We start from the raw sequence: 12,381 nt of genomic DNA on the forward strand, positions 1-12,381 counted from the left end.
AAGACACAGGTGCCATTGCCGACACCATTGCAGATGCAGAGAGCATTACAGACAGCTCTGGAGAAATGACATCTGAAATGGTATCTACATCTACAAGGGTAGTTGCAATGGTATCTGCATCTGCGTCTTGCTACAGGTTACAAAATCTTGGAATAGAAGCTGTTCTGCATGATATCCTTGGCTTCTTTTTCTTTTTTCTTTTTTATTCCACCCCATGTGAACAAAGTAAAGACGGACAGGGTCTTTGTGCTTTAGGACAGGAGGTGTCATTTTAACTAGAACTTCAGATTGCCCGAGCTTTTTTCCTTTTCGCTTTGCCTTTTTTCAATCAGATACAGCCATATGTGGTATATAATGGCTGCTGCATTTCCTATAGGGCCTGCAGGAGGACAGAGGCAGGCGAGGGGGTGCTGGGGTGGAAGGTGGCATCGCTGGGGTGTGGTGAGGTCACTAGTGTGGGAGGAAGCTGATTGTTCAGGAGCATCAGGTGGCACTGAGTTGCTCAGTGCCTGCCAGCGCAGAGAGCAGAGAGCTGGCAGGGGGGCAGAGGAGAAGTGGGCTGGGGGGATGGCAAGGGGCCAGCAGCGAGGTGACACCTGGGTGGGGGCTGCTGAGGTCACTTCTGCCGGACATGCTGATAGGGTAGGAGCAGGCACGTGGCTTGTGAGATCACCCCTGTCTCTGCAGGTGATAGGCCAGCAGCGTGCAAATGTCTTGGAAGTCCCTTGTGAGGTCACTTCTTCCCAAGACCCTGATAGACCAGGAGGAGGCTGATGGCTGGGTGGGTGTTGGTGAGGTCCCTTCAGCTGGAACTGCTGCCAGGCCAGCAGCAGGCTGGAGGGGCATTGTTGGGTCTCTCCTCTCCACTGTGGGCCCTGCCTTGCTCCTTCTCCCGCCAGCTTTTATTGCTGAGCACGACATCATATGGTGTGGAATATGTCTTTGGTCTGGTGGGGTCAGCTGTCCCAGCTTGTCCCCTCACAACTTCTTGCTCACCCCCAGCCTACTCGCTGGTGGGTCAGAGCGAGGAACAGAGAAGCCCTTGACGCTGTGCAGGCACTGCTCAGTGACAGCTGACACAGCCATGTTTTATCCAGAGGCTTTTGGTCACAAATCCAAAACACAGCACCATACGGGCTGCTGCTGAGGAAAATTAACTCCATCCCAGCCAAAACCAATGCTGTGAAGCACATCCTACTCCTACCACGAGAGCAACACAAAGCCGAGAGTGTTCGGTCACACAGGAGGAGCTTTTTTACCCCAAAGGCTTTCCATCCCACCTCTTGAAACAGCCTGACCACAGCCAACCCCTAAACCCTGCCTGCCCAAATGGGCTCCCAGTAGCAGAGACATGCGGGTGCAGGGGGCAGACGCAATTATTTGGAAAAGGACCAGGGAGAAAGGGGGTGACTGTTTCTCAGGACAAGAGGGAAAATCTCTCGCCTCTCTCCCCAGCTGTGCCATCTCCTTGCTGGTGTCATAATGGGCCTCCAAATGACGTGGACTGATGTCACAGGGTGGTGCCCTGCATCACAGGGAGGTTTCCCCAGCGCCGCGGCAGTGCTGGCACTTCCTGGCGAGGCCTGGGCACTGCTCAGGGGCTCCCCACTGCTGCCCTTTGGAGCTCCTCCACAGCCAGGAGCGGGGGCGGGAGGCAGCAGGGCTGTACTGGGGCACCCTCGACTGACAAGCAGGACCCTTGCTGACAGTCAGAGCAGGGGCACATCGGAGATGTTGCGTTTTGGGCAAGGAGCCGCACAGAGCATCCCCTTCCCCAAGATGAGGGCAAGTGGTAAGCGTGATGGTGGGCTGCTGCACCGTGGCTGTCAGCTTGGAGCTGAGCTACTTGTTCGCCACGCTCCTGCAGCTCTGCACCAAGGCTGAGGGGTTTGGGAGCTCCTTCCTGAGGGGTTGCACTAGGGCTGTCCACTGCCCAAAGCTGCAGCTGCTGTCCTGCGGGGGTGGCTGGACAGGGCTGGGGGCTGTTGTGTGAGAGCGCTGCCTGAGGGTCCCTCTGGGCTCGGGGGACTGTGTGGCTGCCAGAACTGCCAGGTGCTGGTACGGGGCTCCTGTGGGCATGGCTTGGTCCCCTTAAAAGGGGAAACCGTTCAGGGCCAGCTGTCTCTGGGAGTTGGCAGTCTGAAATGGGGGCACAGTCCAGCTCCACAGCCATGGCAGTGTTCTTCTGGGATGTCTATGTACTTCAGCATCAGTCATCCCCCGGGCAGGGAGCTTGCCGAGCGTCTGTGAGCTGTCTGGTCTGGAGCCTGAGACCTCTTTCCTTTGCTTTCCGGCAGTCGTGGCTATCTGGGGAGCTGTGTCTGATTACATCATGGGACAGCTGAAGGTGGACAAGGTGGGCGGGTGTCCTGGTCCCCCTCACCATGCCGGGGTTCAATCCTCCTGAGAGGCCTGGGCCCCGAGGAGCAATCCCCCCCTGAGCACCACAGCAGCACGCCGAGACCACCTTGTGTGCCCAGAACAGCTTCTGAGAGCCAGTCTGAGAAAGCATCCAGCACGCCGTAGGGCTTCACTCTTCCCTGTGGTCAGAGTGGAGAGACCAAGCAGAGGGACTGTGCATGATGCTGGGTCTATGCCAAGGACTAAGTCCCAGGGGTATTCCCTGTGCTGGAAATGGCTGGGATCTTCTCTAGCCAAGAGATGTTCGCAAACATTTTGAGGAGGGGAAGTAAAAAAATGGAGAACATGGGTTTTTTCCAAAGCTTTCGCTTTTCCTATCTCTAAGGTACTCATTTATCAGCCAGCCGTTTTGTCTTTTCACTGGGCAGGGTGTCCTGGTTGCAGGACTTGGGACCTTCGCTACCATCCAAGAGCAATTCCACGGCAAGTAAGTGGTGTTTGTGGTTTACAGACCCACCTTCCAGCTGGGCATTGATGAGTTATGGCTGTGGGAGCTTGCGCTCCCCACAGTGATTATCCCTGCTGAAAAGGCCACCCTAAGCTTTCCCCCTCCAGGTCTAGGGGGTCATGGGTTGCGTGCTCCTTGTTCCTTGGAAGGGGCTGGGAGAAGTAGCCAATTGCCACCAAAGGTCAGGGGACAGCTTGAGCTCCCCCAAAACAAGCGGCTCCCCAAAAGCTGTTTCTACAAATGACCTTTTCTCTAGAATTTTGTTATGGAACTTGCATGGAAATTGGGCCTGCTGTGGCAGTGACAATGTTCCTCCTCCTTGCAGCCAATGTCAAGATCGAGCTGCAGAACTAGAAGCAGCTGTCATGAGCTGGCACCTCCTAACCGTGGCATGTTGTGGAGAATCATGTGCAAGAGTGTCACCCGAGACTAAGGGGATAGACAGGTTGAAGCATGATGAGGATGTTAAGGAGGAGGAGGAGGAAACATGAGAAGCAGGCAACAGGAGGCAACATGCGTAGGATTTAGCAATAGGAGGCAAGAAGAAGAAAAAAGGAGCAGGAGGAGGCAACAGGAAGAAACATGAGGCAACAGGATGACAAGGCAACAGGACGCCACAAGTAGAGGAAGAGGAGAAGGAGGCGGCAAAAAGAAGCAAGAGGAGGACACAATAAGAGAAGAGTAGCATGCAGGTTAGGACATGGAGATGGACATAAAAAAGGAAAAAGAGAAGGAGAAGGAAGAGGAGGAGGGCGAGGAGAAGGAGGACAATGATGACAACAACAACAACAACGATGAAGACAAGCAAGACAAGGACAAGGAAGAAGAAGAGGACAAGGAGGAGGCAAAAGGAGAAGAGAGGAGCCAAAAGGAAGAAGAGGCGTAGGATGAAACAAATGGCAACAGCAGGTGACAGGGACAGGAAGAGAAACAGAAGGCTATAGGAGTCAAGAGAAGGCAACCAGAGAAGGAGGAGGGGGAGCAGGAGGAAGCAACGGGAAGTAAGAGACAGAGAAGACAATATGACACAAGAGGAAGAGGAGGACCCAAGAGGAAGCAGAAGAGGACAAGAGGTGGAAAGAAAAAGAGGCAAAATGAGGAAGAGCAGGAGACGGGAAGAGGAGGCAATGGGAAGAGGAGAAGGAGACAAGAGGAGGCCAAAGCAGAAAACTGGAGGAGATGGAGAAGGAGGCAAGAGGAAGCAATAAGAGGCAACAGGATGCAAAAGGAGGAGGAAGATGAAGACGAAGGAACATGATGCAACAGTGAGAGAAGAAGGGAAGAGGAAGGGGAGGCAACAGGAAAAACAGCAACAGGAGGCAACAGGAGGCAAGAAAAGGAGGAGAAGGCGGAGGGCACGAAGGAGGAAGAGAAGGAGGAGGTAACAGGAGGCAAGAAGAGGAAGAGCAGGAAGACAAGGAGAAGGAAGAGGAGGCAAGAGGAGGAAACCAAAAGGAACAGGAAGAGCAGGCAACAAGAGGAGGAGGAGGCAATAGGATAAGGGGCAAAATGAGTTAACATGACGAGCGTACGGAAACAGGAAACAACAGGAGGAAAATTTGAAAGAAAGCAAAAGGAGGAGAAGAAGAAAAGGGGGGCAATAAGAGGCAAAAAGAGGAAACAGACGGCACCAGCAGAAAAGAGAAGGCATACAAGGTGGAGAAATAGACAAAGGCAACGAGAAGAACCAGGAGGTCAGACAAAGCCGAGGAAGAGAAAACAGGTGGAAACAGGAGGCAAGAGGAGGGAGAGGAGGCAACCAAAGACAACAGCAGCAGGAGGAGGAGGAGGTAACAGCAGGACACAGTAAGTGCAGAAGGGAACAGGAAGTAAAAGGACACAAAGGGAGGTAGCAGGAGAAGAAGAAAGAGGCACCAGGAGACAGGGGAAAAAAATATAAAAGGACATATAAGGACACAAGGGGTAAAGAAGAAAGAAGAGCAAGGAAGCAACAGGAGGAAACAGGAACAGGAGGGACATGGAGGCAACAGGAGCAGAAGGACACAGGAGGTAAGAGAAGATAGAGGCAGCAGGAGGCAAAGATGGAAGAAAAACAGGAGGCAAAATCACAACACAGCAGGACACAGGAGATAAAGGAGGAGGAGGCAACAGCATGCCACACAGGGCAACAGGAGGGACTAGGAGGAAGAGGAGGAAAAGGCAACAAGAGGTAAGAGGAGGCAATAAGAGGGAACTGGACAAAAAGAAGTACGAGACAAAAGGAGGCAAAAGCGCGTAAGAGGCGCGGGAGGATGATGAAAAGGAGACAATAGGAGAAAACAGGTGACGTCAAGATGAACAGGAGAAAGCAACAGGATAATAAGAAAAGGAGGAGGACAAGGAACAGGAGGAGATGCCAGGCACTTTACTCTTAGAGTTCAATAACAGGTGACAAAAGAGAAGGAAGAGAAGCAGGAGTAGGAGAAAGTGTAGGAGGCATAGGGAACAAGGGACAAAAGGAGAAAACAGAAGGAATAAAAGAGGTTGGCAAGAGGAAGCAACAGGAGGCACCACGAGGCAACAGGCTATGGAAGAAATAGGAGGAGAACAGGCAAGTAGGAAGAAGAGGTGTAAGAGGATTACGATGCAGAGGAGGAGAAACTCCATGAGGACAGGATGTCAACACATAAACACTAGAAGGAACAAGGGGAGGTGGAGCACAAAAAATAGAAGCACAATGCAGAAGAACTTTTTCCAGTATTCTGCTGTTCCTCTATGGTGCCTCCTGTGGTGTCCTGGTCGTCACTCTCCTCTTGGCTCTTCTTGCCTCCGGTGGCATCCTCCTCCTCTTGCCTCCCCTCTCCTCCTCCTCGTCACACGTAAAGAATGACGAGTCAAAAGGAGGCATCCGGAAGAGAAAGAGGATGAGGCCACAAGATGCCCGGGGAGACAACAGGAGGCAAAAGCAGGAGGAGAAGGCCACAGGGTAACAGGAGAAAGAGGAGGTGCCAGACACATTAGGCAATAGGGTTCAAGAAGAGGTGACAGAAGAGAAGGAGGAGAAGCACGAGTAGGAGTCGGTGGAGGAGCCATAGGGAACAAGGGGCCGAAGGAGGCAACGGAAGGAGTAGAAGGAATTAGCAGGAGGAAGCAATGGGAGGCGATAGGCTCCAGAAGGAAGAGGAGGGGGAGAGACGGTTAGGGAGAAGAAGAGGTGTAAGTGGAGGAGGATGGAGAGGAGGAGAAACTGCAGGAGGAGGGAACAGCCAAAAAGGAACAGGAGAAGGAGCAAGGGGAGGGGGAGGAATGGAAAGAGAAGGAGGATGACGAAGAGCAGGAGGCTACACCGTACAAAGATGTGCAGGAACAAAAAGGGAGAAAAAGCAGAAAACGGGGAGGATGAGTAGGAGGCGGTGGAGTCAACGGGAGGAAGCAGGAGGCGACAGGATGAGGGAGGCAGCAAGTGGAGGCAAGAGCAGGCAAGAGCAGGCCAAAGGAAAAGAAAGAGGCATCCTCCTCCTTCCCGGGCCTCTTGGTGACAGCTCTTGCCTCCTCCTCCACTTGCTCCAGTGCTCTGCTCGTGCCTCCGCAGGCCTCCTGCTTCCTTCTCCTTTTCCCCTTGCTCCTCCGTTGCTTGCCATTGCTTCCTTTCTTCTCCTCTTCCACCCGCCGCCTATTTTCTTCCGTCTCCTCCTCCTCTTGCCACCTCTTGCCTCTTCCTTCTCTGCTTGACTGCTCCGCCTCCTCCTCCTTTCACGTCTTCCTCCTGTCGTCACTTGTTGCTTTGGCCTCCTTTGGCCTCCTCTTGCCTCCTCCTCCTCTTGCCTCATAGTGTCGCAGCCTTCTCTTACCTCCTCTTGCTTCCTCCTCCTGCCTTCTCTTACCTCCTCTTGCTTCCTCCTCCTCCACCTCCTCCTGCTCTTCCTCCTCCTCTTGCCTCCTCTTGCCTCTTGTTGCCTCCTCTGGCATCCTGGTCCGCACCCTCCTCTTGGCTCTTCTTGCCTCCGGTGGCATCCTCCTCCTCTTGCCTCCCCTCTCCTCCTCCTCGTCCACCTTCTCTTGCCTCCGTGACCTTCCTTAGCCAGCTGTTCCCTCCTGCTTCTGCTGCTCGTCCTTCTGCCTGGTGGAGGAGAGGGGAATATGAGGAGGAGGAGGAGGAAGAGGAGGAGGCAAGAGGAAAAAACAGGGAGTAAGAGGAGACAGCAGGAGGACAGAGGAAGAGGGGAAGGAGGACGAGGACCTAACAAGGGCCAGGAGGAGGCAGGCGAAGGAGGAGCAGGTGGAGAAGGCAGAGGAGACAAGAGAAGGATGAGCAAGAGGAGGCAACTGGAGGCAGCAGAAGGCAACTGTTGATGAGAGGAGGCCTGCGGGCTGCAGAAGAGGAGGCGACCGGAGGGAACGGGAACCAACAGGAGGCAAGAGAAAGTTTAGGAAGGTAGGGAGGAAGAGGAGGCAAAAGAAAACAGCAGGTAGGAGGAGGAGAGCAGGAGGAGCGGCCACAGAAGGAAACCGGAGGCCAGAAGAGGAGTAAAAGATGGAGAAGGAGGCGGAGAAGGAGGCAAGAGGAGGCAGGAGGTCATAGAGGACGCAAGAGGAGGACAGAGCAGGACAGAAGACGTAAAGAATGACTAGTCACAAGGAGGCAACCAGAAGAGAAAGAGGATGAGGCCACAAGATGCCCGGGGAGACAACAGGAGGCAAAAGCAGGAGGAGGAGAAGGCCACAGGGTAACAGGAGAAGGAGGAGCTGCCAGACACATTAGGCAATAGGGTTCAAGAAGAGGTGACAGAAGAGAAGGAGGAGAAGCATGAGTAGGAGTCGGTGGAGGAGCCATAGGGAACAAGGGGCCGAAGGAGGCAACGGAAGGAGTAGAAGGAATTAGCAGGAGGAAGCAATGGGAGGCGATAGGCTCCAGAAGGAAGAGGAGAGGGAGAGACGGTTAGGGAGAAGAAGAGGTGTAAGTGGAGGAGGATGGAGAGGAGGAGAAACTGCAGGAGGAGGGAACAGCCAAAAAGGAACAGGAGAAGGAGCAAGGGGAGGGGGAGGAATGGAAAGAGAAGGAGGATGACGAAGAGCAGGAGGCTACACCGTACAAAGATGTGCAGGAACAAAAAGGGAGAAAAAGCAGAAAACGGGGAGGATTAGTAGGAGGCGGTGGAGTCAACGGGAGGAAGCAGGAGGCGACAGGATGAGGGAGGCGGCAAGTGGAGGCAAGAGCAGGCAAGAGCAGGCCAAAGGAAAAGAAAGAGGCATCCTCCTCCTTCCCGGGCCTCTTGGTGACAGCTCTTGCCTCCTCCTCCACTTGCTCCAGTGCTCTGCTCGTGCCTCCGCAGGCCTCCTGCTTCCTTCTCCTTTTCCCCTTGCTCCTCCGTTGCTTGCCATTGCTTCCTTTCTTCTCCTCTTCCACCCGCCGCCTATTTTCTTCCGTCTCCTCCTCCTCTTGCCACCTCTTGCCTCTTCCTTCTCTGCTTGACTGCTCCGCCTCCTCCTCCTTTCACGTCTTCCTCCTGTCGTCACTTGTTGCTTTGGCCTCCTTTGGCCTCCTCTTGCCTCCTCCTCCTCTTGCCTCATAGTGTCGCAGCCTTCTCTTACCTCCTCTTGCTTCCTCCTCCTGCCTTCTCTTACCTCCTCTTGCTTCCTCCTCCTCCACCTCCTCCTGCTCTTCCTCCTCCTCTTGCCTCCTCTTGCCTCTTGTTGCCTCCTCTGGCATCCTGGTCCGCACCCTCCTCTTGGCTCTTCTTGCCTCCGGTGGCATCCTCCTCCTCTTGCCTCCCCTCTCCTCCTCCTCGTCCACCTTCTCTTGCCTCCGTGACCTTCCTTAGCCAGCTGTTCCCTCCTGCTTCTGCTGCTCGTCCTTCTGCCTGGTGGAGGAGAGGGGAATATGAGGAGGAGGAGGAGGAAGAGGAGGAGGCAAGAGGAAAAAACAGGGAGTAAGAGGAGACAGCAGGAGGACAGAGGAAGAGGGGAAGGAGGACGAGGACCTAACAAGGGCCAGGAGGAGGCAGGCGAAGGAGGAGCAGGTGGAGAAGGCAGAGGAGACAAGAGAAGGATGAGCAAGAGGAGGCAACTGGAGGCAGCAGAAGGCAACTGTTGATGAGAGGAGGCCTGCGGGCTGCAGAAGAGGAGGCGACCGGAGGGAACGGGAACCAACAGGAGGCAAGAGAAAGTTTAGGAAGGTAGGGAGGAAGAGGAGGCAAAAGAAAACAGCAGGTAGGAGGAGGAGAGCAGGAGGAGCGGCCACAGAAGGAAACCGGAGGCCAGAAGAGGAGTAAAAGATGGAGAAGGAGGCGGAGAAGGAGGCAAGAGGAGGCAGGAGGTCATAGAGGACGCAAGAGGAGGACAGAGCAGGACAGAAGACGTAAAGAATGACTAGTCACAAGGAGGCAACCAGAAGAGAAAGAGGATGAGGCCACAAGATGCCCGGGGAGACAACAGGAGGCAAAAGCAGGAGGAGGAGAAGGCCACAGGGTAACAGGAGAAGGAGGAGCTGCCAGACACATTAGGCAATAGGGTTCAAGAAGAGGTGACAGAAGAGAAGGAGGAGAAGCATGAGTAGGAGTCGGTGGAGGAGCCATAGGGAACAAGGGGCCGAAGGAGGCAACGGAAGGAGTAGAAGGAATTAGCAGGAGGAAGCAATGGGAGGCGATAGGCTCCAGAAGGAAGAGAAGGGGGAGAGACGGTTAGGGAGAAGAAGAGGTGTAAGTGGAGGAGGATGGAGAGGAGGAGATACTGCAGGAGGAGGGAACAGCCAAAAAGGAACAGGAGAAGGAGCAAGGGGAGGGGGAGGAATGGAAAGAGAAGGAGGATGACGAAGAGCAGGAGGCTACGCCGTAGAAAGATTTGCAGGAACAAAAAGGGAGAAAAAGCAGAAAACGGGGAGGATGAGCAGGAGGCGGTGGAGTCAACGGGAGGAAGCAGGAGGCGACAGGATGAGGGAGGAGGCAAGTGGAGGCCAGAGCAGGCAAGAGCAGGCCAAAGGAAACGAAAGAGGCATCCTCCTCCTTCCCAGGCCTCTTGGTGACTGCTCTTGCCTCCTCCTCCACTTGCTCCAGTGCTCTTGTCTCCTCTTGCTGTCTTTTCCTCGTTCTCTTTCTTCTTCCTGCTGGTGGCCCTTCCTTCCTCCTCCTTCTCATCTGCATCCTTTTGCCTGTTTTTACTCTTACTGACTCCTGCTCCTCTTTCTCTGGCACCTGCTGGCTCTTTTTCCTCTTGCCCCCTCCCCTCCTCTCTCCTCCTGTGGAAGACCACCCTCTGGTTTTATCTGCATGACCACAGAGAGGACACTAGGAAGTCGGATGGAAAAGCTACCTCGTCCTCAGAGGCACACGTACATGAGTTGTAAGGAAAAACAATCACAAAAGGGTCTTCCTCCAGGAAAAGTGCCGCTCCAGTCTCCAGTGGGCAGTTCCCCAGACAGAATGGATGGGCTGATCTTACTCCTGATCTTAATGAATGGATTTCTGCTTCATACTTACAAGAAGTGAGTAGCGAATACTGTGACCAGGACTAGAGAGGCCCTGCCTCCAGCCAGGTGCTGGAGAGGGATGACAGAATTTATTGCACTGTGTGGATTTCTTGGTCGGTGCACATCAGACCCACAGGAGTATAAGGCTCTAGTGGACACCGGTGCAAAGTGTACCCTAATGCCATCAAGCTATAAAGGCGCAGAACCATCTGTATTTCTGGAGTGACAGGGGGATCCCGGCAGCTGACTGTATTGGATGCCAAAGTGAGCCTAACTGGGAATGAGTGGCAAAAGCAGCCCAGTGTGACTGGCCCAGAGGTTCCGTGCATCCTTGGCATAGCCTGCCTCAGGAGAGGGTATTTCAAGGACCCAAAAGGGTACCGGTGGGCTTTTGGTATAGCTGCCTTGGAGATGGAGGAAATTAAACAGCTGTCCACCTTGCCTGGTTTCTTGGAGGACCCTTCTGTTGTGGGGTTGCTGAGGGCCGAAAAACAACAGGTGCCGATTGCTACCACAACAGTGCACCGGCAGCAATATCGCACCACCAGAGACTCCCTGTTCCCCATCCATAAGCTGATGCGTCGACGGGAGAGCCAAGGAGTGATCAGCAAACTCGCTCACCCTTTAACAGCCCCATATGGCCAGTGCAAAAGTCTAATGGCAAGTGGAGACTAACAGTAGACTATTGTGGCCTGAACGAAGTCACGCCACCACTGAATGCTGCTGTGCCAGACATCCTAGATCTTCAATATGAACTGGAGTCAAAGGCAGCCAAGTGGTATGCCGCAACTGATATAGCTGACGCGTGTTTCGCAATAACCTTGGTGGCAGTGTGCAGGCCACACTTTGCTTGCACTTGGAGGGGCGTCCAGTACACCTGGAACCGAACTGCCCCGGGGGTGGAAACACAGCCCTACCATTGGCCATGGGCTGATTCAGGCTGCACTGGAACAGGGTGGAGCTCTGGAACACCTGCAATACATTAATAAACTAGTAATATTGATAAGAATAAATAAAATAAATTATACTTGATAAAATATATGAAAGCAATAAACTATGTAATATATAATATAATTATATTATATACTATATATATTTATATAAATATAAATATATATAAATTAAATGGGAGATAGTTCTTACCGTAGCCCTTGGGCCAGTCCGGGCAGGACAAGACGTTGAAAACGTGCTCTACACCGCAGCCAAGGAGAATGGCCCTACCTGGAGCCTCTGGCAAAAAGAACCACGGGACACCCAAGGTTGACCCCTAGGGTTTTGGAGTCAGGGATTCAGAGGATCCGAGGACCGCTATACTCCAGCTGAAGAAGAGATATTGGCAGCATATGAAGGAGCTCAAGCTGCTTTCAGAAGTGGTTGGTCCTGAAGCACAGCTCCTCCTGGCATCCCGACTACCAGTGCTGGGCTGGATGTTCAAAGCAAGGGTCCCTTCTACTCATCATGCAACTGATGCTACGTGGAGTAAGTGTGTCGCACTCATCACACCGCGGGCTCGAATGCAAAAACCCCAGTCACCCAGGAAGTATGGAATTGATCATGGGCTGGCCAGAAGGCAAAGATGTCAGAATATCGCCAGAGGAGGAGGAGGTGACGCATGCTGAAGAGGCCCCACTGTATAATAAACTGCCAGAAAAAGCACAGAAATATGCCCTGGTCACTGATGGGCCGTGTCATATTCTGGGAAGCATCAGAGGTGGAAGGCTCTGCATGAGTCCTGCATGACGAGTCGCAGAAGCTGCTGAAGGAGAAGGTGAATCGAGTCAGTTTGCAGAGGTGAAAGCCATCCGGCTGGCTTTAGATATTGCTGAGCAAGAAAAACGGCCAGTACTTTATCTCCATGCTGACTCATGGATGGTGGCAAATGCCCTGTGGGGGTGGTTACAGCAGTGGAAACAGAGCAAGGTTTGCTAAGCAGTGCTTACACTAGGCAAGGACTTTTCAGCTACTCGTGCCCCGCCAGCGAGAAGCTGGGAGGGGACACAGCCATGACAGCCAGCCCAAACTGGCCAAAGGGATATTCCAGACGACATGACATCATGCTTAATATATAAGCTGGGTGTAGTTGGCCAGGGGCGCTGCAGCTTGGGAA

Source organism: Phaethon aethereus (assembly GCF_964289735.1).
Source record: "Phaethon aethereus genome assembly, chromosome: 12".
In the NCBI taxonomy this organism is placed as follows: Eukaryota; Metazoa; Chordata; class Aves; order Phaethontiformes; family Phaethontidae; genus Phaethon; species Phaethon aethereus.